The sequence below is a fragment of the Callithrix jacchus genome, chromosome 15 (assembly GCF_049354715.1).
Source record: "Callithrix jacchus isolate 240 chromosome 15, calJac240_pri, whole genome shotgun sequence".
Taxonomy (NCBI): Eukaryota; Metazoa; Chordata; class Mammalia; order Primates; family Cebidae; genus Callithrix; species Callithrix jacchus.
Genome location: NC_133516.1, coordinates 76,228,334 through 76,250,895, shown reverse-complemented (window position 1 = coordinate 76,250,895; position 22,562 = coordinate 76,228,334). Strand labels below are relative to the sequence as shown.

Below are 22,562 nucleotides of genomic sequence, written 5' to 3'. Positions count from 1 at the left end.
CAAAAGCCAGGGGAGCAGGGGGTGCTGGGGAGGGGATCCCAGGCTGTGGATGGAGGGATGGATGTGGGGTCAGGGGCCAGTGGTGAGGTGCTCTAGCATGAACACAGGTGCAGCTCAGCCAGGCAGATCAGAGAGGGGCTTGGCTGTGAGGGGAGGCTGTGGGGGTTCAGGGCTTCAAGCACAGCAACAGGGCCTGGTGGTTGTTTTGAAAATGTCTCTCATGAGCTTTGTCATGCGCCAGCCCTGTGTCTTTGGGCAGTTTTCTTTTCTTCGCAGTCCTCCGTTTCTGCAGAAGTTGGATGTTCAGGCTGAGGTTGGGATATCCAGAGTCTCTACTCAGTTCCAGGCAGTTCCACCCTGACCTCTTCTTGCCCTCCCCTTCCACAGAGGCTTCAGAAGGTCCAGTGTCCCTCCTAGGCCCCTTCCCTGAGGAAGGAGCATCCCCTAGATACCCCTCCTGTTGCACTGGGGGTGACATGCCTTAAGGCTGGACAGACTGCAGGTTGCCCAGAGAACCCTGGGTGGAGCAAATGCCTCAAGGCCATGCCAGCACAAGCCATAATCTTGTCTTCTTATTGAGGTTGATTTTAGGAGCTAGAAAAAAAGCCAATTGTCTGCTTTCTATTGGAAGAACAGTGAACCCAGACCTCTGCAGTCAGTGCAGGAACAGAAGAAATGTGCTCCTCTTCTCCCAGAGGAAGGAGGAGGATGCCAGTTGCCAGGGAGAGGGAGGAGTGAGAGGAGGAAAGGGAGGGGAGAAGCGGCTTGGGCAGCCCAGGGAGTGCCCTGACCCAGGGAAGGGGATGCTGAGACCAGCCTCCACTGCCTTGAGAAGCATTTTATGTTTAAAAACAAGATCCAAATGCTTCTCACTGTGCCAAATAATGCCGTAGAGAAGTTACAAACAAAAGCCTTCTGTGGTTTGCTACTCCCTTTCCTAATAGTTTTTTTTTTTTTTAAGGATTTCTGTTTTTGTGCTGGCCTTTTTTAAAAATGCACATACATATATACATTTAATGGTAGTTCAAAAATAAATGGGATATTATACAGTTATTCTATAATTTGATTTTTTTCTGTTGATAAAATGCTTCTAAGATATTTCTTAATCTCAATATATCTTCATCACATGCTTAATAATGTGCTATTAATTTTTAACAATTATCTGATTGAAGAATAGATTATTTCCAATTCTTCCTTTTTAGGAAAAGATACGTTTCTTTGTGTGAGTGTTGTATGTGTGTTGTATGCGTGCATATTGTGTGCCTGTATGCTCATGTGTTGTGTGCATGCATGTGCATGTGTTGTACGTGTGTCTGTGTGTGTTGTGCGCATGTGTGCACTCAGTAACTTCTCTTCTAATGAAGCAGGAGCCCCATCTTAGGGCACTGTCAGCCATATTCCGTCAGGTTCTGTGGGCCCTGGGCCCTGGTCTCTGACTCTGACTCTGTCAGAAGGGTGGGCCTCTGACTCAGATGTGGCTTAACCTACTGCTTCAAGGAGGGTTGTGTGGCTTGAGCTGGGTCAGTCAGAGTCCCGCCTGAAACGCTCCATGTGGAGGTGAGCTCCGTTTTGTCAGAAGGGCCCCCAAGGCTGCCAGTAGGCTTTCCTCCCACCTTGTGTGAACAGCAGAGGTGAGAGAGGGTGTTCAGAAGAGTGCCCTGGGCTTCTCAGACTCTGGTTCCAGCAGACACTAAGTGGGCTTCTCTGTGTCCCCCTGGTCATGTGAGCCCATACACACATTTTCCTCCATGAATCAGCTTAGGGTGGACTTCTGCATTTATGTAGTTCTTACTGTATACCTGGTACTACCTTGGGCTAGAAATTACAGATGGGCCATTATTCTCAAAGCGCTTACATTCTCTCAGAGGTTGAGGAAGTAATCTGTAAGTAAATAAAGGCATCATCAAGTGACGTTCAGATAATGGACATGATTTCCTGGGAGGGAGTCCTAACTGAAGGCGGTGCTTTGGGAAGCTACTCTGCCGTTGTGACTGGCTAGACAGGGGAGTGATGACTATAAGAATTCTGCAACTGACTGCATCTGACTGCAGAGGGAGGCTTACAGAAACAAAATGACACACTCGGGGTTTTTAAATCTCATAATGTGGTCAAAGAATTAGTGAGCTTCTGTGATGTTCCTGAAACAATCTCTCTCCTTTGTAGCTACAGGGCTGATAGAGCTGAAAATAAGATTCCAAATTCAGTGATGGGGTTGCAGAGTTACAGCATAAATTGAATTCCCAGCCATGAAAGGTCTGTTGTGGAGATGCCAGGGCACCGATGGGAAAGGAGAGGAAATCTGAGAGTTAGAACAGGGGCATGTTAGTGAACGCAGATGAGTCTGAAAAACAGCTTTTCTTCCTGTCTGGAGAGATGATTCTTCCCTTTCTTGAAAACCCTGTAGTGAGCTCACATGGGTCAGTTTTGCAAAAAGATGCCAATTCTTCTCAAGATTTACCCTGATGCCCCTCCTTGCCTCAGAGCCCAGTATGCTCAGGAAGCAAGTCTGGAATTTGGCTCAGGAGAAGACAATTTAGGGCTTCATTGGGTTTTCCTATGACTAGTTGCTGGAGGAAGAGAAAACTTGTCCCTGCTTTACAAGTACTTCTGCTCGATATGGCAGTACCACCAGAACTGGAGGGCTGTAGCACATCCCAGAAACTGTCCCATTGATTGGATAGAGGTGTGGTCAGAGGTAGGAATCTATACTTACTCATGGCAGTGGCTAATGCTTTGGGACTTGGAAAGAATAAGATTTTAGGACTAGTGGCCAGGAGCTTTGGGGAAGAGATGTGTGGGCGGAAATCTCAAAAGAGGCACAAAGATTGTGGGAATGTTTATGTTTCCCATGTAATTGCTTTCCAAAAGGAGAAGGGGATCCTGGTCATCAGGAATGTGACATGTTCTGTCAATGTCAGCCGACCTCTTTCTGCAGGCTCCAGCTTTTTCTCACGGAGGCACTAAATAAGAAAGCTATACATGCATCAGGCAAATGGACTTTCCTCACTGGTGCAGATCTGGCTATTGCTGCTGGTAAATGCTCAATCTATCAACAAAAAAGACCAGCATTAAATCATGGATGTGGCACCATGCTGTGTGGGGACTGGCTAGTCACCTGCTGGCAGATTAACCATGTAGGGCTCTATATATCATCCTCAATGAAATAGATACTTCTTCTGGAGATGGATTTGCCATCTCTGCTTGCAAGACTCTGCCAACCATATTAACTGCAGACTTAGAAAAATGCTTTATTCACCATGTGGTATCCTGAACATTTCTTCTGGCCGAGGGACATATTTTATGCAAAATATGTGCAACAATGGACTCACAGCTATAGATTTTATTGGTTTGCTACCTATATTGTTACCCAGAATCAGCTGAGATTAAGGATCAATGGTCAGCAAACTTTTTGCAAAGGGCCAGATAGTAAATTTTAGTATTTTAGGCCTTATGGGCCATACAGTCTCGTACAACTTTGCTGTCATAGTGTGAAAGTGGCAAGTGATGATGTAGAAGAGAATGGGCCTGGCTGTGTGTCAATAAAACTTTATTTACAAAAACAGACAAGAGGCCAGATTTGCCCATGGGCCAAAGTTTGCCAGTGCCTAATGTAGACTATGGGAATTGTGCACTGAAGACTTAACTGTGGGCCAGCAAGAAGAATTCACCCTGCAAAGGCAGGGTGTTGTCCCACAGGTTCTGGTTGGTGCTTTGAACCTGTGTGCAATCAATGGTGCTGCTTTTCCCCCAGGCAGAATCATGGGTCCAGAAATGAAGAGTAGATATGGGAACAGCTCCTCCAGGTCCAGGCACGTGTTTGTGAAACTGTCACTTTTCATCTCCACAATTTTTCCCAAGGGAGAAATGTTTCCAGCAAGAGCCACAACAGTGGTTCCAATGGACTGGAAGTCGAGGCCACCCCTGGGGTGATGAGCTCTTTATGCCTCTGAGTCAACAGGCAAAGAAGTGGACTTTTCTATTGGCTGAGATGATTGGTCCTGCTCTTCAAGGGGAAGTAGATATACTGCTGCATACAACGGAGAAGCTCATGTTGGAACTGAGGACACTCTCTAGAGGACTTCTTAGTAATTCTATGTCTGTGTAATAAAAGTTAGTGGAAGACTACAGCAACCCAATAACATCAGGGCCATAGAAAGTGCAAATCCTTCAGGAAGGAATGGGGGTCACCCCATCAATAAAGAACCAGAACAGAAGGGCTGGCTGAAATGAAAGGGAGCTTGAAACAGATAGCAGGAGGAGGAGGTGATGAAAGGTCACTCTGGCTGCACAGTCAGGTACAGCATCACGGATGGTCATGCCATTTTCCTTCGCTCACTATGTCTTTATTCACATATATGTACAAGTTATTTCTTTGTCCCCTGCTCTTTTATATAAGGCATGTTTGTGATGTCTAACTTTAAAATTAGCCTTGCGCCAAAGAACATTCGAGTTGGATGGTGACTGAGCTGGAAGGCCACCTAAAGATGATCTGACCCCCTTTTCCATCCAGGGGCAGGAATGTCTTCCTTTGTGCAAGGAATTGTTGTAAGCATGCTGCTGTCTTTGCTGCTTTTGTATGGAAGTGTGAAGGTGGGTCAAAGGTGAGAATGGCATGGTGCTGAGGGTGGGGACCATGATGGTGACTCAACTGTAGACGTCAGCCCCACTCTGGCCCTTCATGTGGCTGGGAGGATGGAAGTCTGCTAACTCTGTTTCTGGGGTCTCTTGTGAGCTGGCTCTTTGTTAGCTTCAGCAAATGGAAGGCTCTGGAAGGAGAATAGAATGGAGATGGGCAGCAGCAGATGTAGCGTGGGGCCACAGACACAGCTCCTGGGCTCCAGCCCAGCTTGCCAGGTTATATGGGCCACTGGAACTGTCCATGGAATTGGAAGGGCACTGTAGCAGTGGGCTCTGCAGCACCATGCTCATGGGCCCTGGATCCTTGTGTCCAGGGTGGTGTGGACCCTGCCTCCCACACAGAGGTGGTGGAGGGGATGAACACACAGCAACAGCAGCAGCAAATCCTGCGGCAGCTGAAGCAGTCAGCCATCATGGGCCCAGGGAGCCCCACTTTCCCTTTCCCTCCACCCCTGGGTGGTAGACTCTCCCTGTCATTATAAGTAATTGGGTAAACTTACCTTTTCCCTTTTTTGAACCCAACCTTTCCAGTGCTTTTGTAGGGAATTTTCTATATAAATCCTTGTTCCTGGCCAGGTAGAGTGGCTGACACCTGTATTCTCAGCACTTTGGGAGGCTGAGACAGGAAGGATTGCCTGAATCGAGGAGTTTAGGATCAGCCTGGGCAATATAGCGAGGCCCCATCTGTACAAAAACTACATAAAGTTAGCCAGGCATGGTGGTACACACCTGTAGTCCCAGCTACTTGGGAGGCTGAGGTGGGAGGATCTCTTAAGCCTGGGAGGTTGAGGCTGCAGTGAGCTATGATCACACCACCACACTCTAGCCTGGATGACAGAGCAAGACTGTTTCAAAAGCAACAACAACAATAAAAAAAATCCCTGTTCCTCGTTTTACCTACAGCATCCTTATTTCCTGACTGGATACAGACTGCTACATAGTGTGACAGAGTCAGGGGTCATTCCTTTTAGGATGGTCAGGGAAGGCTCCTCAAAGAGGTAACATTGGAACTAATATATAACTGACAAGGAGACAGCCATGCTGAGGTCTGGCTCAGGGAACATGTTTGTACATACATCCCCTATGGATGTGCAAATAGAAAGATTCCTAGTGATGGAATTGCTGGGTCAAGGGAATGTAGATTTAATATTTTGGTAGCTACTGCCAAAATAACATTTAGAATGGCATAGCAATTTACAGTCCCGTAAACAAAGCATGCACTCTTCCATATTAATCACTTAGTTGTCTATTTTAAGATGTCTACTATATGCCAACAGCTGTGCTTATGCTGTGTGTGGAGGGAGGCAGGGTGGGGTAATGGTAAAGAGGAGAGGATGAGAAGAATACAGACATGGAAGATAAATCCTTTACCTTTGAGGAGCTCATCCACTGTGGGGGACAGGTCTGTGACTGCTGCAGCTGCTGCCGCCGCCACTTCCTTCCATTCTCCTTCCTAGTGAGCAGCCGGCTTGTAAAAGCCCGGAAAATAGTCTGCAGGCTTCCAGCCTCCCAGCCACATGGAGGAGAGCACGAAGGGCTGGAGCAGGGCTGTTGGTGCGTGCACCTCCCAGCACAGTCCACTTCTTGGATGCCTCAGCATCCATTCCACCCTTTTAGCCCCACTGTAGTCCCTTCCTTATCCATGGGGGATGCTTTCCAAGACCCCAGTGAGTGCCTGAAACCACAGATAGTACCAAACCCTATGTACACTATGTTTTTTCCTACACATACATTCCCATGGTAAATTTTAATTTATACATTATACACAGTAAGAGATTAACAATAATGACTAATAATAAAATTGAACAATTATAGCAATATACTCTAATAAAAGTAATGTGAATGTGGCTTCTCTCTCTCTCTCTGAAAATATGTAACAATATTTTTGGATGGCAAATATCACATGTAACAAAACCATGGAAAGCAACACCTGCATATAAGAAGGGACTATGGTATTTACACTTCCACATAAAAATAAAAATGCCAATATCGTGTTTTCACTTCATGTGCTGCAGCCGTCCCCGTACAGGTGAAGGCACTCTCCCTCTCTCCCACAAAGAGGGAGTAAAGAATCAGGCATCAAGCAGGCATCCTGGATGAAGGGGCCTTTGAGTTGGGTTGAGGGAGGGGCAGGTCTCCAACCAGCATAAGAAGGAAAGAATATTTGGAACAGAGGGAAGGAGGCCCCACAGAGCATAGTTTGAAACCTGCTGGTCCCAAGCAGAGGCAGATGCAGCTGAGGAGTCCATCAGGCTGGAGAAAACTGGCCCTTGCCCTCGCTCTCGCTCCTTTGCACTTGGTTTTAGAAGGCTTTTATGTTATTTTATTTTACCCTCACGAGTTTCCTGGGTCTCACCTTCATTCTCATGGTTTGACTCCTGTTATGTGATAGGCTGCAAGTAACAGGACTCCAGCTCCTGTGGTTTAAACAATACAAGAACTTACGACTTTGCATGAAGAGAAGTCAAAGGACAGAGCTGTTTTAGGCTGGTTAGTTCAGCCGCCATGTCATTGAGGACTCGGGTCCTGCCCTTTCTCTGCTCTGGAAGAGTTCCTTGGAGGCTCTTTGTGGATGAAGGTCAAGCTTGGACATTCTTTTTAGGAGACTTCAGCTTCTCAGCTTTTCTGAATGTAACTGCACAGCAGGGCAGATGTTTTGTTCTTTAAGAAGCAGAAGAGGAAATGATGGTTCAAGGTGGTCTCAGCCTCAGCAGTGCTGATATCTGGGGCCAGATGGCTTTTGTTGTGGGGCTGTCCAGTGCACTGTAGGAGGTTTAGCAGCATCCTTGGCCAGTATGCACTAAATACCAGTAGTGGCTTCACCCTCAGTGTGACAACCAGAAATGCCCAGACATGGCCAGTTCCCCTGGGGGACAATATCCACCTGAGTGAGAAGCATAGGAATGCGTTATTTCCCCAGGACAAAAATCTTAGAAGTAGAACTATGGGATGCAAGGGTGTGAACATTTTCTTAAATTTATATGTAATTTTGTCCAGGCATGGTGACTCACACCTGTTATCCCAGCATTTTGGGAGGTCGAGGTGGGGGATCACCTGAGGTCAGGAATTCAAGACCAGCCTGGGCAACATGGTGAAACCCCATCTCTACTAAAAGTACAAAAATTATCTTGGTGTGGTGGCACATGCCTGTAATCCAAGGTACTCAGGAGACTGAGGAAGGAGAATCACTTGAACCCAGGAGGCAGAGGTTGCAGTGAGATGAGACCACATCACTGTACTTCAGTCTGGGTGACAGAGTGAGATTCTTTCTAAAAAAAAATAATGTCTAATTATAAAATTAATGCGTTATAGCTGCAGAAAACCTGGACAATGCAGAAATGCACAAAGAAAAACAAAAATCACTCCATTGCACCATCCAGAGATAACTGTTCCTAATATTTCATTTTATAATCTTTTGTCATTTTTCTATACATATAAATAGATGTATTTTTCATTTTCAAACAAAAAAAGAGATGATAATGCACACACTATTTGGTAATGTGCTGTTTTCATTTAACAGAGTACAACGACCATCTTTTCATGTCAGTGAATATAATTCTGCCACCAAAATTTTACTGGCTGTTCATTTGTGACCGTGGGATTGTATTATAATTTATTTAATCCCTTATTCACTCTTTAAAACACTTATTTTTATTTCACGATTAATGTATGTTTATTGCAGAAGAATTTCTAAATGAAAATAACCACCAGGTAGGAAATGAAAGTCACCCAGGATCTCACCAACCATGGGTAATCAACGCTAGTATTTTACTGTCCCTTCTTTCTTACTTTTCTTATAAAAATTGATTTTTTGGCATATGTTATGTTATCACTTGCTCTTTTCACTTAACAATGCAATGTTGATATATGTAATTGTATAACGCTATTATTGATGGCTGCATAGAATTCCATTGTATAAAAATACATGATTTATACAAGTGATTGCCTATTTGCTGACATTTAGGTTTCTTTTTTCGCCCTTACAAAAAACACTGCAATAAACAGCCCTGTAGCTAATTCTTTTCTTAGGACAAATTTCTACAAGAACAGGTGGGTCAAAAGGTATGCAAAATGAATATGGAAAATGAAATTGCCATCTAAAAAGCGATACTACATTGTTTCCAGCAAGAAAGTATAAATGCCCATGTTCCCGTCCTCTTGCTAACACTGAATATAATAATAGTAATAATGAAGTGCCAATTTTATAGGTGAAAAATGGTAGCTTGTTGTTTTAATTTGCATGTACATGAATACTAATGAGGCTGAACATTTTTTCAAATGCCTTTTGGTATTTGTATTTCTTCTATTGAAAATTGTCTGTTCGTAGTCTTTGCTCATTTTTTGATTTGTGTGTTAACATTTCCTTGGTTATTTATATGCCAAGGATATTAACCCTTTTCCTGGGTACATAGATTGCAATTATTTTCCCAAATTCATTAGCTGTTTTTCACTTCATTTTACATTTTCATATCATTTCTCCCATCTGTTTAGACCCATGGAAGTTTCAGATGTTTAAGTAGTCAAATTTGTTACTCTTTTCCTTGGTGTTTTTCTCTTCTTTCTTTTGGAAGGCATTCCCCACATCAAGATTTATGTATCCTCATTTATAAGTGAGGCGGGGAGGGGTGCAGCCACTCCAGATAAGGGTTAGGATGGGCTTATTTTTAAGTTAATTTTTCCTTGTTCTGGAATGTGTTTCATTTTAATTCAGTGGCATTGGAACAAAACCATCTTTTCTCACCCCCACCCGGAGCAGTGCCCTGGTCACCAAGGAGCGTGTGTGCAGGGCTGGCTGCACGTTTCCTGGCGTTCCGGTTCGGCGCTGCCAGCGCTGTTTTGTGTGTGATAGATAGCTTCCTGACATGTTTTCATATCTGCCAGGACAAACATCTCCTCCATTGACTTCTTTTCACTATTTCCCTGTTCATTCGCAAATGAAGTCTTCCTGGTAGATTTTGCTCATTTGTATTTGGAATTAAATTGTATTATCTTGAGAGGTCAGTTTGGGCTGAATTTATGTAAGTGTTATTTATATTAAGATTAAGTCTTGTCACACAAGGATAAGACACATGTCTCTATTGATCCAAGTCTTCTTTGTACCTTTCTGAAAGATCTTTTTTGGAAACTTTTATAGTTAAAAACAAAAGCGTTCCCTGCTAATTTTTAGTTGAATTGCACTGGGGTCAGAGCATGCGGTCTTCACAGTCTTCACAATTCTCTCTGCCTTTGCCCTCTGTTGGTAGATTTTGTGTAGATATTTTTTTCTGGTGGTTGATTATTTGACCAGTGTATTCCAGGGATGTTGCAAAGGAGGGCATGTTTTTGTTCATACTATTCAAGGTTTTATTTTGTATATTCATACTTGCCCTTCTCTCTTTCTCTCTTCATATGTACATACACACTCAAACACAATGTTATTAATAATATATTCAGAATATTTACTGCCTGCTATTTTTACCTATTTGGTCTATCAAGATTGTGAGAAATCAATTACAATCCTCAATTGGAAGAGTATGTTGACCAAACTCACTCATATTTCTGAGGGTTTTTACTTTCTATATTTAAATGCAGAGTAACTTGGTACATAAAATGTCATGACAGTTTAGTTCTCCTTATCCCATGCAATGCTTTTTGTCTTATATGCTACTGAATCTGAAATTAATATTTGGCCCATTCTCTCTTTCTGATTTTATATTCTGGTATACTATTTTTTTTTTGAGACAGAGTCTCACTCTGTTGTCACTCATGCTAGAGTGCAGTGGCGTGATCCCAGCTCACTGCAACCTCCGCCTCCCAAGTTTAAGTGATTCTCCTGCCTCAGCCTCTGAAGTATCTGAGATTACAGGTGTCCACCACCCTGCCTGACTAATTTTTATATTTTTAGTAGAGACAGAGTTTCACCACGTTGGTAGGCTGGTCTCGAACTCCTGACCTCAAGTGATCCACCAACCTCGGCCTCCCAAATGCTGAAATTATGGGTGTGAGCCACTGTGACAAGCCATATTCTGGTATACTTTGATTTTTTTAGAACTTTGCTTTAGAACGTCTCTTATGCGTAGTATTCAGTTTGATTTTGTTTTACGCAGTATGAAAAGATGGACTTTAATGGGCTTGCTTTAGAATTACTATTAAACGAAATACCTATAGTAGTCACTAATTTCAAGCTTTCTTCTCTTATCTTTTCTGGTTTTCTGCTTTTTGCCCCCTTCAGACTCTACTGCCATTTCACCAGATTTTTATGTACTTCCAGGTTTTAGAAAGGTCATATATTCTGTTCTTAGCTTAACTAATTTCAGCTTTTTGGGTGCATTCTAACCCTTATGTTTCTGGCTGCCGATTCAAGAGTAAAACTGCATATGTTGATATGTCGAGGTCTTCCTTTTTAAGACTACTATTAGGATATTTTGGTTGCAAGAGACAGAAGTTTCCATTGAAATGGCCTTAATTCCAAGTAGATTGCATTGGCTCCCATAAGTGCTGAACCCAGGGATATGTCAGCTTCTGACAAGGCCACTCTGGGGCTCACCTTTAGTGATGTGTATTTGTGATCATATAATTATCTACTTGGCTGTCTGTACCCCACTGGTGGTGGGCTTGCCCGGTCAGCCTGTCAGGAGTGCTTCCGGCTGACCAGCAGTGTGCTCAAGTGTAGGCATATTTGATGGTTGTGTAATAGCTATAAATTGGGAGCCTGGCAGTTGCGTGGACCCGAGTGAAGGGACTGCTTACAGAGGCCTAGGCAGGGTCCCAAGGACTCACAAGGGACATGGAGGTACCCAGAAGTTAGCAATGCTGCGAGCTGTTGCCACTCTAGGCCTGAAGGTCTAGGGAAGGAAACTGTTGCCAGAGCTCAGGGGAGGGGCCCCAGACAGAAGGTGCCACTGGGAGGAAGGGGTGCAGCACTCTGGATAAGAGTGCTCAGAGCAGGGAGGGATGGGAACCAACATCCAAGACTCTTTTACTTCCCTCCAATCTCTCTCCAGCACCTGCTCTGGCCAGTGTCGCTGAGAGGCAGCCAAGCTGGCTGGAGTCTGCAGGGGTTGGCTTTCTGGGCTCTGGGTGTCTGGGTGGGGTATGGAGAGTAAGCAGCCCTGGTGGCTTCAGAGAGCTGACAAAACCAGAGCGCATGTGCTGGGTGTGGTGGCTCATGTCTATAATCCCAGCACTGTGTAGGGGAGAGGTGGGCAGAACGCTTGAGGCCAGGAGTTTGAGATCAGCCTGGCCAACATGGGGAGACCTCCATTTCCACTAAAAACACAAAAATTAGCCTGGTATGGTGGCACATGCTTGTAACCCCAGCTACTTGAGAGACTGAGGTGGGAGGATCCCTTGAACCCAGGGGGCGGAGGTTGCAGTGAGCCGAGATTTTGCCACTGCACTCCAGCTTGGGTGACAGAGCCAGACTCTACGCCCTCCCCCCAAAAAAGCCAGGGTGCATGTGAGTGTCTCTGCCTTCTCCTGCCTTCCCTCCATGGTTGGGGGAATGCTGGCTGTAGCTCCAAGCCTCCCACACTCCTGTGACAACATACCCCCCTACTCCCGCAGGGAGACAGAGGGTGGGTGCGAAGGTCTGCCTGTGTCATTGTGTGTTGTGCTGGGGGAGAAGCTCTCTTTCCCTGAGACCTCCAGCAGACTTCCCCAGGCAGTGGCCACAGCTGGGTCACAAGCCTGCCACGTTTCCAACTGCAGGTCAACATGATAGAGTGCCCTGATCATCTTAGACCATTGTGATCCACACTGGGGCTCTTTAGCCACCCCCTCTGGCCTAGGCCCACTGAAGGCACCGCAAGGTTAGCAATTCTCAGTCCCATCCTACTTACCTGCCTATAGGAGTTGACGTGATCACTGTTCTCTGCTGTTTTTCTTAAATTGGCTTTATTGAGGTACAATTTTTACATGGTAAAATGCACCCATTGAAAATGTACAACTTAATGAGTTTTTACAAATGCACTCATACTTGTAATGACCACTACATCAAGCTACAGAACACTCACACCAGCCCAGAAAGTCCCCTGGAGCCCGCCTGCAATCAGTTCCCACCCAAAACCACAGCCCAGAGCAACCAAAGATCTGTTCTCTGTCACTAAGATTATTTTGCATCTTCTAGAATTGCATATAAGTGGAATCCTATGGCTTGTGTTCTTTTGTGAAAAGCTTCTTTTGTCAGCACGAAGGTTGTGAGATTCACTGGCGATGCAGCTTGTATCAACAGCTAATCCCTTCTTACTGTGGAGTGGCTTTCCACTGCATGAACCTGTCACAGCTGTTTATCCGCTTCTTCCATTTTGAAGCACTTTCTTGGCTTCTAGAGAAACCTTCCTCTTCTGGTTTATCTCCTCTCCCTGACCTCTAACTCAGGGGCTCCCAGGGTTCAGGCAGGTCCTTTTCTTGTATCTCTTACAGGGTTGCCTTGCTCAGCGTCAGAGTTTCACATACCTTCTAGAGGCCGACCCCCAAATCTCAGCCTGCCACTGTCCCTCAAGACTTCTGCACACAGCTGTCTCCTAACAGCTCCCATTGCACATGCCTGCATGAGTTTCCTCTCGCTGCTGTGACAAATGACCACAGACTTTTGCTGAAGCAAAACAGATGTGTTCTTTCATTGTTCTGGAGGTCAGAAGTCATGGTGTCGGGGTATTGGCAGGTGGTTATTCTGCGGGGAGGAGGAGCTTTTAGAGGCCACCTCCATCCTTGGCTCATGGCCTCTGCCTCTTCCTTCAAAGCCAGCAGCCTAGCATCCTCAAAGGTCCCTTTCTGACTCTGACCCTCTGGCCCCCCTTTTATAAGGACCCACTTTTTAATCACATTGGGTCACCTGGATAATTCAGTATAATTTCTCCAACTCAAGCTCCATAACTTAATCATACCTGCAAAGTCCCATTTGCCACATAGGTGGACTGGGATGGGGGTATTGTTGGGGGTCTTGATTCTACCTCCAACCATGTCCAGATAGAACTCTAGAACTCCGACTTTCCTTCCACCAGCTCTTCCCATGTCAGATGTTGCCCCTGGGCAGCCTGATCTCCTCTTGCTCTCACCAGCTCGTCAGCAGTATCTCTTGGCCCACTCTCTGAAACACACCCAGGACCCAGACACTCCTCTCACTGGCACTGGCCCAAGACTGAACGGCTTTTGCCTGAGCTAATGCACTAGCCTCTGCTGGCCTCCCTGTTCTCCAGCTCCTATCTCACTCAGGGTCAAAGCCAGGCCCTCAGAGTGGGCTGTCCACCCTCTCAGGAGTGACCTCTGTGCCTTTCGGGCCTGCTTTTCAGCCACCTCCCATTGCTTGCTGCATGGAGCAGGCGGCCCCTTGCTCCTGTCTGCACAGTGCTCCTTCTGCCTGGGGCCCCTCACCTCCTCTCAAGAGAGACCTTCCCACTCCACTTCCCACTCCACCTTCCCACCTCCCGACTCCTGTCTGCTGGTCCCAGTCCCTCCCCTGCTCTGGGCCGCCTTCCCCAATCCTGAGCTTCACACACGTGTCCTCTGCTCACCCGCCATGGCTCCTGCTCACAGCCAGTCTTCCCTGTCAGAAGGAAAGTCTCATGATGGTGGGCTCTCCACCTGTGTTGTTCACCCGTGTTCCCGAGTGGCATGCAATTCTACAACAGGACAGAGGCTCAGCACACATTTGCTGAACCAGTGAATCAGGGATGGACATCACCTGGGGCTCAGGGAAGCTGGATCTTCTCAGGTGAAGGCAGCCGGCACAGCCTTGCCCTCCTGGGAGGTAGAGTAAGGATGGGGCTTCCTGTGGGGAGGAGCTCAGTGAGTGGCCTTCAGAGCTCAGCTTCTGCTGGGGTGGGGTCTGACAGGGACGAGGTGAGACTGGAAGCAGGAGCTGGGAGTGGGAGGCTGCCCAAAGCAGCCAGGAAGGAGGGAGAACATGCTATATAGCTGGGATACTGGGGGCTGGAGAGGGGCCTCTTCACGAGAGCTGTATTGCCCACGGTGTGTTGTGAGTGCCTGCATGGACATGCCTGTGGGGAGGAAACGTTGGCTCATGGTGCCCACTTGTGTGTTTTTGGCAGTGTATGTCTGGAGGTGTGATCTGTGTGCATGTGTGTGTCCTTGTATGTTTATGTGTGTGCATATGTGTCTGTGTCCGTGTGCATATGTGTCTGAGTGTGCCTTGGTGTCTGGGAGTGAGCGTGTCACCATGCATCTTTTGGTCTGGATGTCTGTGCACATGTATAAATGTGTGTGTGTGTCTGGGTATGAGCCTGTGAGCGAGTATGGGTCTGATTATCGGGTCTGGATGTCCAGCTGTGTCCCCGGGCTGGGCATCTGTGTGTGGCTTGGTGGCTACCCCTGCATGGTCATGTTTGGCCCCACGCGTGACCCCACACTTGCCTCTCGGTGCACGAGGTAGCTGGCCCTGCTGGTCTAAGCCCTTCCCTCGTAGGGCGGACGGCTGCCTGAGGTGTGCCCCAGGAGCGGAGAGCTCTTCGCCCTGTCACTGTTAGGGAAATCTGTGTCATCAAGCGCAGGATTGGAAAACAGCCAGCGCAGGGGGGCCCTTGAGCCCGCTCCCTCCCCGCCCGCGCTGTCACCAGGGCCACTGGGCTCGGGTTAACTGATCGCAGGGAAAAACCCATTAAGCGCCTGCCTCTCCCAGTCATCCGTTATCGCGCGGACGGTCGCCGTTCTGGCTGACACGCGCTAGCTCTTCTTCACGTAATTGGAGAAAGTTTTCCCATTACCCGCTGTCTCTGAGAGGCGGCGCTCCCGCCCCCGCGCCCTCCCCGCTGCCCCTCTGCAGTCACGCGGGTTCTTTTCCTCCTCCTTAAGAGGCTGACCTAATTTCCACTCTTTGTCATTTTCTCCCGACCAAACTCGGAGTCGGCTTTCTCCAGGAGCTGCTGGGAGTCTGGGCTCCCACAGAGCAATCCGAAGCGAAGGCGTCTCGGTTTTCTGGGCCCTCGGGACCAGCGCAGCGCTCAGTCCTGCCACCCACCAGCGCAGCCCTGCATTCGGGAGGCCCTGCCTCGGTTGGATGAGTTCCTCCGAGGTCTGAGAAAGAGAGTGTCGGGCACAGAACCAGGCACCGAGCTGGGATCCCGGAGGGCAGGGTCAGTTGCTCTTCCCTGCTTCTTTCCATGGGAAGGCAGAGCTGACTGTGGTTTCCAGAGGGGGCAGCAACAACAAAAAAACCATTCTGTCCTCCTCCAGCTTCTGGGTCCTACCTACAGAGGGCTTGTGATCTTCATCAGCCTCACCCCAACCCCAGAGGGGAACCTAGCTAGAGGTTTTCTCTTGCTCCCTGGGTACCTGGTGTTGGCAGATTGGTCTCCCAGGGACCCTGCTGCACCCTCACCCGCCTAGTCAGGCTCTGTACCTCTTAGCATCCCTGGGAGGAACCCCCTCCCTGGCACCCACTGTGCTGCAAACCCGGGCAATGCCCCAGCCAGCCTCACCTCTGCTCCCTGTGAAAGGCATGACCACGTGTAGTCCTAGCTGGGGCTGGGTTCCCTGGGTGTATGAGTTCCGTGGGGCCCATGAAAGGGGGTGTCCCACCTAGTGTCTCAGGTCTGGAAGCCAGGGTTGAGCCTCAGTGAACACAGCTCCTGGCAGGGGACTTGCAGGGACACCCTTGGGACTTCCTGCTTCCCCAGGCAGGCAGACTTACTGGAAACTGAGCTGGAGAGGGCCTCAACAGCTCAGTCTACACCCTGATGCCAGCCTCCCAGGAGGCCCTGGTAGGTGAGACCTGAGGGTGTGGGTCGACAGCAATCTGGGGACTTTCCTGGGATTTCATTCAGCTTCTCCTGACTTCCTAACCTTCTGATTCCCTAACCCTCTGACCCCTACCTCCTGGGCCTTAGGTAACCATTGCCACAATCCCTGCCCTGCAGACCTCCAGCCCAGCCTCTTTCCACCCCTGTGCTCTGCCTTCCTGCACTGCCAGAATGATCCTCCTGGCCCTGGATGAGGGAGGCAGCAGCTGTCAGGAGATGGCTCTGGCCATGTCCACTTGTACCTGGGCTCACTGGTGCCCTACTGGGGAGGGTCAGTCATGGTTCCTCTGCCCCTTAGCTCATCCTCACCTGGTGCCACCTCGTGCCCATCAGCCCCACAGTTTCAGTCCTAAACTTGGAGTAGGAGGGCAGGCTGCCCCCTGTGGGTCCCAGCCCATCTGCAGATCACTTGTTCTCTCTGGAGAATGGGTTTCTGCTTTGTTTTTTGATGTTTCTGTTGACATCTAAGTTCCGTGCAGTAAGCCTGCAATCTTTCATGTACATACCCACATGGGCGACATCATCCAAGTCCAGAGACAGAACACTGCCTGCACCTGGGAGGTCCCATGTGGCATTTCTAGGGAAATATCTGCTCCCACCGGCCAACCACTATTCTGGCTGGAGCTTAGTGCTGCCTGCTCTTGACCTCAAATGCAGAAGCAGCCAGTAGGAGCTCATTGGTATGTGGCCGCCTCTCCTCCAGGGTAGGTCAGAGTGGATGTGGCCTCAGTTTTCTCATCTGTGCTTGAAGAGGATTGGAGCAGCTGCTCTGTGAGGCACTCTAGCAAACTAGCCACATTGTCTGGGGCACTTCCTTCTCGTACTGCTACCGGTTTCCTAGGCCTCAGTTTCCACATCTCTGTAATGTATCTCCCAGCTCAAAGTCTGTGTCCCAGCTCACCGAGAATATATGCCACACCCTGGGTGGCAGAGGACCAGAGCCATGAGCCTGAGGCATGGGTCTTGGAGGGTCTTGGAGGCATCTCAGGAGGCCTGGGGGGACGTGACCACATGTTCTCACAGAGCCCAGATGGGGTCAAAACCTTTGCACACTCTAATCCCTTGCTGGAGCCTCTTACCTGCCTCACTCTGTCCCCAGGGAAAGCTCCCCTGGCCTCCCAGAACAGGTGAGATGCCCACTGGGGGTCCTCACAGACCTGTGCCCATGAGTGGGCCACCTTGGTGGAGCTGTGGTCTGCAGCTGATGACCTGATGGGCCCGCCTGTCTTCCCTGAGACACAGCTCTGTGCAGTCTGGGCTGGCTGTTTCTGCTCACCCATGTGTCCCCAGAGCCTGGCAGTGCCTGGCACAGTAGGTGCCCATAATGACTCACTAGCTGGTTGGAGTGGCCCAGCTGCAGCTCCTGGCCAAAAAGGGGCTGGGAAGCTACACAGCAGGGACCCCATGTGCCTCTCTTCTGAGGCTGCTTTGGCCCCGCCAATACTGCCGGGTTCTGCCAGGGGCGGGAGACGTCAGCTGAGCTAAGAGGGATCCTCGAAGTGACAGGTGCTTCTTAGCTCCAGGCGTGCCCCGGGCCCAGGCTCAATTGGCTGGTGCAGCAGCCCCTGTTTCCTGGGCTAATTAGGGAAAGAGGGCTGGGAAGGGAGGGGCCAGTGGTGAGAGATGCTCTATTCTGAGCTTATACCAAAGGCAGCAAGGCTCACTTGTGAGAATGGTGAGTGTGTGTGTGTGTGTGTGAGAGAGAGACACAGAAAGGGAGAGAGATTAAGACAGAGAGGAAGAGACAAAGAGGGAGAGACAGACACAAAGAGAGAGACAGAGATGGAGGGAGGGTGTGTGCATGTGTGTATGGATAGAGGGGTTTGTGTCTTGAGTGCACACATGTGCGTATGTGCTGTGTCTTTGTTTATATGTAGGCATGTACCTGGATACACACTTGCTTCCATGTTTTGTGAGTGCATGAGTACATTTGTGTCAGTGTGCCAGTGTGCGCTTGTGTCTGAATCTGTATGTGTGCTTTTATGGCATGTACACTTGCTCCCACGTGCATGTTTATTTCGGTGGATGGTGTTTGCACTCTGTGTGTCTGTATTATGTCTGAGTGTGTGTGTGTGTGTGTGTGTGCGCGCACACACGTGCAGCACTTCAGCTCTACCCCTGCTCCAAGCTTCTGTTTCTATGTGGGAATTCAAGTTGTTGCTCTTGGTGGTGGCCCCTTTTGATCTCGTTGGCTCCCCTCTATGCTGGATCCTCTGAGGAAGGAGGAGGCCCTGGGGGATGGCCTCCCAATTGCCCCATGCATCCTCTGGCTCCTGCCCCATCCTGGGTCCCCAGACTGGGCTCCTGGTCATCTGCCTGACCCCAGGCTTGGAGCCTGCTGCCCACATCCTGGGCACATCACAGCTTCAGTGGATGCCATCAGATGGTGGCAAGAGTCCCTCTGTGAACCCTATGGACACCCCTCTTGGTCCTCTTTCTTAATAAGCTGCCTATAGGACCCTGGATCTTGCTGGGTGATCACAGCCTTTAATCTGGTCATTTTGTGAGTGACACTCAGCCACAAGTGCTGGCCAGGACTGTGGCAGGCAATTGTGCTGATGTACCTAGGTCTTGCCCACAGCTGCACTGTGCCCAACCAGGTCTCTCCCTGGGCTATGCTGAGGTTGCTGTGTGGTCTGGCCAAGCCTCTGCCCATCCTGGAGCCTGGTTTCCTGGTTTGCATGGTGTCACTGCCCTCCGGGCTAGAGGAGGGTTCAGGAGGGAGCTCTGCCCTGGGGAGGCCGTGCTGGTACCTGTGAGCCCTGCTTGGCATGAGGCACTGGCAGGGCAGTGGGACTTGTGGAAGGTCAGGGAGTGTGAGTGAGAGGGTGAGGGAGACAAGAGTGGGGAGGAGGCAGCAGGTGTATGGAGTAGGGCTGGGCAGCAAGGTGGGCTCTGGAGTAGGGAGCCAGCCGTGTGTGCTCGTCACGGGTGCCTTTACTCTCCTGGCTATGTTGGAGGAGGGAAATGATGCCATGTGGAGGCCAGGGGGGCTGCTGCAGGGTCCCTGTGAGAGAATATGGTGGCTGGCACCAAGGCTGGGGCTGGACAGTGTCAGAGTGGGGTCTGAGGTGGAGAGGTGGGCAGGGCGGTGGCAGAAGCGGGTGGTGCCTGGGCCTCACACAGTGGTGCTGGCACTCGCACAGGGCCCAGCTGCTCGTTGGCTGTCTGTAACATCCCAGGCCTGCCTGGAGCAGGGGCAGGAGGTGGCCCTTATCTGGGGAAAGGCCTTGGCAGGGCACCTGCTGACCAGCCTTGTAACAGCCACCACCAAGGGTGAGTCCTCAGGTTCCATGCTGGAGCAACAGGAGTAGCAGCCCCCAGGGGGAGGGCAGGTGCTGAGATGAATGTCAATGAGGTGGGGCCCGGTGTCATCAGGCTGGGCACCACAGAAGACTTTATGGTGTTGCGGAGGGCAGCAGGTGGGCACCATGGGTGCCAAGGAGACTCTGACAGACCCCCTCTGATCAAGCAGGGTGGCAGAACCAGTGTGGACAGGAGTGAGCAGCTGCTGGAGCTGAGTCTGGGAAAAGGTGACGGGATGGCCATGGCATAGTTGGCCTCTGAGAGGGTAGAGAGCTGGGGTGTCCTGTGGTCCTGTGAGTGGGGCAGGGTGGGGGCTGCAGTCCTGGCCTCCCCACCTCTCCCGCTCTGCACCTTCCCCTTGTGCTCTCAGCACAGAGTATGGGCCCTACATCCCCACAGTCCGTCTCGGACTTTGCCTCATAACTCTTCATGGCCAGGGTGGGGGCTCCTGGTTTGGGAAGCCTGCACTTTGGAACACCAAGCCTGACTTGAAACCCCCACCTGGAACCTGACTCTATACAGCCTGAACCAGTGGCACACCCTCCTGGAGCCGCAGGTCCCATCTTGTGGGGTGCAGGGCAGCACCAGGCCACAGCCACACCAACCTGGCACCCAGAGGTGTCCCTGCGTGTGGGGTGGTGGCATCAGCCGTCACGAGAAGCCAGGCTCCACGGCAGCTAGCAGGGACCCTTGGCACCTGAGAAACCCTTCACTCCCCGATGTTCTCACCTGTAAAACTGGAGGCACGTTTCACAGGCCTCAGAGGTAAAGGGGAGCCCTGTGAAACCCTGGTACATGGCCCCATCAGTATCAGCTGTCCTGTGACCTTGTCTTTCTCCTGCCTGGCCTTTCTATGAGCCACCAGGGGTGGTCTTTGGGGGGATTTGATAGCCTGGTGATGGGGAGTTTTATGCAGATGAAAGCCGATTTGGGCGTGGGCTTCCTCTTCCTGTGGGTGGGATGATAATTAGGGAATCCATATGGATGATGTAGCTTGTTGGGGGGCCTTAGACATGAGGGAGTTCAGGCACATTGTTGGGCTAATAGGGAAACTGAGACCTAGGCAGAAAGCCTCCAAGGCCCCAGGCCTCCTCCCCTTACACAGGGCAGCCTGTTTGTAGTTCCCATGAGAAGGATACTCCTGGCCTTACGTCCTGCTGGGAGCTGCCCTTCCTGGTAAAGCCCCTGCCCGGAGGCTGCAGGTTAATCAGGGCAGGCATTGCCAGCCCCGGCTCCTGGCTAACAGGCCGTCCTGCGAAACAGACCTCAGCTATCTCCCTGAAACTGACAGTTATTGCCACAGATAAGAGCAGAGTAAACATGAAATCCTTTAATGCATTTGCTAACAGCTGTTCTCTGTTTATAGACACCAGGCCAAGCGGGAACCTTGGCTCTATAAAGCCGGGATGCTGGGCACGGGTTGCCGCCTGCCTATACTCAGCTGGGCCATTTTGGCCAAGCCCAGGCCGCTCTGGGTCTTGGTTTCTCCATCTGTGAAATGAGCAGTCCCAATGTGACGGCCTAGAAGGCGCTGGAATCCTGTGAGCTGATGTGTGAGGACAGGCAGCGCGTGCAGGTACGTGATGCATGCACACACAGACTCACTTGGGGAAGTCAACTGTCAAGCTCAGTATTTTAAAATGTGCTTGTTTATTTGGCTTGTTTGTGCACCATCTCCTCGGCTGCCTTTATAAATATTTATCAATGTTGTTGCAGTGACATTTCCTGAGAGGAGGTGAGAACAAGCAGAGAGGAAAGGATGTCAGAGAGGAGCTGACAGGTGGAGGCCCCAGGCCTGGGAGGGTTGGGGAAGACAGGGCCTGGCTCCAGGGAACAGGGGCTGTGATGTGGGACCTGACCTAGGACTGAGAAGCTGGGATTTGAAAGTGGGACCCAAAATTCAGGACATCAGGTAAGGATGAATCAGGACTATGAAGAACCAAGTAACTTTGGACAAGGCCCTCACCATCCACAGCTCTTTATTAAAGAGCAACACTTAGCATTGATTTGTGTCTGCCAGGTACTGCTTTCAGCATTCTCTTATTTAATCCTTATAAACAACTCTCATGAAAGGACTGCAATCCTCTGTCCTACAGATGAGGAAATCAGGGCACTGGGATTTAGTTACCTGCCCAATACACCCTATTTTGAAACCCAGAGCCAGGCTGTAAACCCAGGCAGCTGGTTCCAGGGCTCTCATGTAGCCACTTAGCCACTCCTTAGCCAGTACTCCATCCTGGGCAGATCATCTGCTTCTTAAACAAATGTTCCTTACGGCCTGCTCCATACCTGGCCAGTCCTAACCTTGCTCCTAGGGCAGCAGAGGTGACCAAGACAAAGCCCTTGACCTTGAGAAGCTTAGGGAAAGTCGAGCATGAGACTGTTGCTGTGTAGTGAATGTTCGCAGAACATTGGGAGGGCATTTAGTCCTTAGTTTGGCAGTGGATAGCTGATCTTGGCTGGCTCAGGAAAAAGTGTCCTCAGTCTGGAGTGGAAAGGAGAGGCCTGGTAGCAGAGGGATGAGGCTGGGGGACATGTCAATCAAAGAGAAATCTGGCATTGGGCCTGAGGAACAGAGAGATAGAGGGTGTATCAGCTAGCTTTTGTTGTGTAACAAACCACCCAAAGCTTGAAGGCTTAGCACAACCACCAATTATTTAGCTCATGATTCTGTGAGTTGGCAAGTTGGGGAGGGCAGGCGTGGCTCTTCTTGTTTTGGAAGTAGGGTGTTATAATTTTACTGATTTATGATTTTTTTTTCTTGGTCTTTTGAAAAAAGTTTTTAGTTCTAATGATTCTGGATACCTAACAGATTGTATATTCATATGGTATATGTGATATTCTAGTAGGCCCACCATGTGTAATAACTAGTTGAGGTAA

General features: G+C 49.5%; 1 protein-coding gene across 3 annotated transcripts in view; it reads left to right on the top strand.

The window, feature by feature from the left end:
* PRR23E (PRR23 family member E) overlaps positions 1 to 22,562 on the top strand; it is an 88,577-nt gene that overhangs the window by 1,315 nt on the left and 64,700 nt on the right. For all 3 annotated transcript variants that reach the window (XR_013527571.1, XR_013527572.1, XR_013527573.1), the window contains exon 2: positions 21,049 to 21,258. The gene's annotated coding sequence lies outside the window, so the exon portion shown is untranslated. The remainder of the gene's footprint in view (positions 1 to 21,048; positions 21,259 to 22,562) is intronic.